Raw genomic sequence first — 4,543 nt, forward strand, 5'->3', positions numbered from 1 at the left:
AGCAATCTATCGCCATCAACCGCAAGATATAATATAGTCCTCTCCAAAGTTTCACCAAATAACCATACCTAGGTATCCACGACACCGCTTTCAACTTATTAACGAAAAATTACTAAAACTCAAAAAAGAAAGAAGAAAACATTCTGTCTATTTGTGATATCAATCGTTTATGAGAAGATGTATTTCTGTTTATGAATGAAGTTGACGAACATCTAGTATCTACACCTTGTTTTAATCAATTAATACAACAGACATGTTTTCATGACCTCCAGCAGACCTGTCAATACAATTTCAAATGCTACTACAGTTATCAAAGCGATGCGACGGCACGCTGCAATTCCAAAATGAGTTCGTATATCTACATCAACCGAATTATTTAAGACAAATGCGTTTATGCGAAACTAAATAACATTTGAACTATATTTTTGCGAAGTCAATGGTAAAGATGGCGAACGCGGTTTGTTTGTCGGTACTAATGGAATTTAACGATAATCCATAATCGAAGTTTGCGGATATACTCGTATTTGTCGACTCAAAATTAATATTTTTTTTATGTTTTGTTATTCATATAAGGTTTCGATCAAAATTATTAGTAAAGATAATGGCTATGGCTCGTGGCTAAGCTATAACCACATATGTGATTCGATCACAGGTTAAGCTATGCTTGACGCGGTTGGTCTGAAGATGGGTGACCATCTTTGTCATAACGAGTTCCTCCGTGTTTCGGAAGGCACGTTAAATTGTGGGTCCCGGCTGTTATTCCTACATCTTTGACAGTCGTTACAGGTAGTCAGAAGCTTGAAAAAGTCTGACAGCCAGTCTAACCAAGGGGTATCGTGTTGCCCAGGCAACTGGGTTAAGGAGGTCAGATAGGCAGTCGCTCCTTGTAAAACACTGGTACTTAGCTGAAACCGGTTGGACTGGTAGCCGACCCCAACATAGTTGGGAAAAGGCTAGGGTAATGAATGAGATAATAATCTACTCCACAAATTATTTAAGTTGTAACTTCGAAATGTAATGACAATAACAATGCCATTCTATTTAAAGGGCATCTGTGACACAATACTTTTTGTTGATCAAAACTACTTCACTTAAATTTAAAGTAAATAGAAGTAGTTTTGATATTAATGACTCACTTTCTTTAGTTACCAATTGGTTTGCCGTTAATAATTCGGTACTAAACGCTAAGAAAACAAAATGCATAAAATTCGCGATGCCAATAAAAAAAATTAGGCCCCAATATTGTTGTAAATAATGAGATATTGGAGACAGTAGAATCTACAGTGTTTTAGGCCATTACAATTGATTGTTAACTTAAATGGGCACCCTACATTTCATATCTTGCAAGCAAACTTAGTTCAGCTGCCTATGCGGTTAGGAAGGTTAGAAAATTGACCGACGCGGCGACGTGGATACAGCTCGTCTAGTTTATTTTAGCTACTTTCATAGCGTCAGGTCGTATGGTATACTGTTGGGGGTAAAGCTAAAAGCTGCAGAAATTAAAACTGTCTTTTTTCTGCAAAAACGAGCTATTAGGTCAAAATACCAGTTGGGCTCTAGGGCTTCTCTTAGAGAACACTTTAAGGAAGTTGGCATTTTGACTGTTGCTTCGAAATTCAGTTTAGGCAACATATTATATATTCGACAAAACATTACTTTATACACTGAAAAATGTGATGTACATAATATCAATACTAGAAAAGGGCACAAAAATTTTGCAGTTCCTCTCACCGGCTACATAGGGTACACAACTCGTTTCTAGGGCTTGATATTCGTATATATAATAAAATACCCCGAGACATGCTAGACTTGACCATTAATTCATTTAAGTCCGTATAAAAAACTAAGCTCTGTAAAAAGGTGTACTACACCTTACATGATTATTTCAATGATAAAAATTGTAGGTCGCTCTGAAAGGGGCAAGGCGGTTCTGTGTGGAGTTGCTGTTATTTTAATTTCATGATTGACGTACAGATTGTATGTGACAGTTTTATAACTTTTAATGATCCACATACGCTTGGTATGATTATTTTATAGAAATGTTTGGTTTTATTTGTAATACGATTATGCGTATGTTTCTTTACATATTGACATGTATAATTATATTATTAATAAAATAAAATTTAATAACAAATGTATGTATTTAATGAGGGGACGGTGCAGTAAGTCAGCGTTTGAGGTATTAGTTCTATTGTAATTTTAAATACCGGCAGCAGCTGCGTCATGCTCCCTTAGTCGTCATTGCTTGCGGTGGCGTCTTGGGTCGGGTCACCTCCTTCCCTCTAATATAGCGAGGGAAGTGATGGCTGACCCTTGCGTCATGCTCGTGAACGGGTGCTGCTTGTGGTGACTGGTCATACTGCTGTCTTGGTTGTTAGTTCATTAAGTATATCAAATAAGTCATACCCCACCCTCTGTAAACACTGCCTTATTTTGCAGCGTTTCCTAATAATCAATTTAGGTGTAAATATATTTTTGTAAAAATAGCGACAGCGTGCTATGTTGTGGAGTTTGTTGCGCCGTTTCTTCTTCACAGCTAGAGCACTTTGGAAGTGGTAAAGGGTGGGCGATACGAGGAGCTGTCTGTGTATCTTTGACATTCAATAAGTGCTACTTTGTAGCCTATTTTGAATAAATGGATTTTGATTTTGAACGGCATTCTGACAGTTGCTATGGTTACAATTTTTGTTTATTACTCGCTAAAACCCACTACATATCGAACCATTACGCCCTTTTACGTAGTAAGGTCCAAAAGTTTCCGGCCTGAACTATAAATGAAGGATAAATCTCAAAAAACTTTTATTATTTTTCAATATGGACTATATTGAAAAATAATAAAAGTTAATTTCAATAGACTTTTCGCATCGCTTTATTAACATTTCAATTCCTTTAAAGAAATAGTCTGAATTTTTATCTTCAAAACGTGCCAAAAGCGCGGACTTCACCTCTTCATCCATGTTAAACTTTTTTCTAACTTTTTCCTCGCAAGTCGGAATTCAATTTTGAAAATAAATCAAAATCGCGGGGCCAAGTCGGGACTATGGTGCATGATCGAGCTCAGTGAAACCTCATTCTTTGATGGCAGCCTTGGAAACACCCGATGTGTGGACCGGCGCTTCGTCATGAAGCAGCAACACTCCTCGCGACAGTTTCCCTCGACGTTCTTTTTTGATAGCATCTCGCAATTGATGTAACAAGGAAGCGTAGTACTCGCGCGTTACAGTTGTGTTGCGTTCTTTAAAATCCGCCAGTAAAATTCCTTCGGAATCCCAAAATATTGTGGCCATGATCTTTTTTTGGGCCGCGGTGAGCTGGGACGACGTCACTCCACCGATTCCTTTTTAGACAAAAAGTCACGATAAAGAACCATAGTTTCATCAAACATCTAAACATCTTTCCGTCGGCCTTCACACAGGGATAAAAATTGAGCACAGCACTTTACACGTTCTTGCTTCTGAACAGCGGAAATAAGTTTTAGGACCCACCTTGCACTGACCTTATTCATACCCAAATACTCATGTCGGATTCTAAGCCCAGTTGTTTTCGTAAGTCTCGTCATAGCTGCTAATTCTTTTGTCTTCAACCGTCTGTCTTTCAGTACTGTCTCTTCGACAAATTGAATGTTTTCATCAGTAATGGCCTCGGTAGGACGTCCTGGTCGGGCTTCACCTTCAATTAATTGTCTTCCTAAACGAAACTGTTTCGCCCATTCTTTTATGATGGAATATGACGGAATCCAAACGTTAATCGAGGTCAAAGTCGATTTCTTTATTTCAATTAGACCACTATATGGCATTTTTGAACTTCAAAACAATTTATATATGAACAATTAAAAACTAGTGTCAGTCTTTCGGTCAGTCTCCTATTGAAGCTACCGCTCGTTCGGAAGGTAGATTCTCATGGAGAAGAACGAGCAAGAAACTCCATGGTTACTTTTTCACTGCCATACAATAATTATCTGGGTTACAATATTATGATTTCATTATATGAGAACGATGTAACACCAATATTCGGCAAACAAACTGAAAAAGAAATAACCATAGAAATCTAAATAACAAGGTAATAGAAGTGCCAACGCCGCGTGACCTTGTCGCCACACTGGTGTCTCGGACGACACCAGCGCGCGAACTTACGCTCAGTCGCTCGCGGAACGTCGTCACAGCAAGAACCACTAAAAATGGTGTTTTGCGGCGTTTCTCAGGCTGGAAATTCATCTGCATCGTGTAATCTATCTATCTATATATACTTATACTTATAATAAATCTGTAGAGAGGTCAATTCTGTACATAAAATATATTTAAAAAATAACTATCAAGGGGTGGTTAGGGATCGCTACTGATGCCAAAAATGCAATCAGTAAAATTTTTGTCTGTCTGTCTGTCTGTCTGTCTGTCTGTCTGTCTGTCTGTCTGTATATTCGTTATAGAAACAAAAACTACTCGACGGATTTTAACGAAATTTGGCACAATTATTCTTCATACTCTTGGGCAGGTTATAGTATACTTTTCATTACGCTACGACCAATAGGAGCAGAGCAGTGAAG

Source organism: Trichoplusia ni, unplaced genomic scaffold (genome assembly GCF_003590095.1).
Source record: "Trichoplusia ni isolate ovarian cell line Hi5 unplaced genomic scaffold, tn1 tig00002124, whole genome shotgun sequence".
NCBI classification, from domain to species: Eukaryota; Metazoa; Arthropoda; class Insecta; order Lepidoptera; family Noctuidae; genus Trichoplusia; species Trichoplusia ni.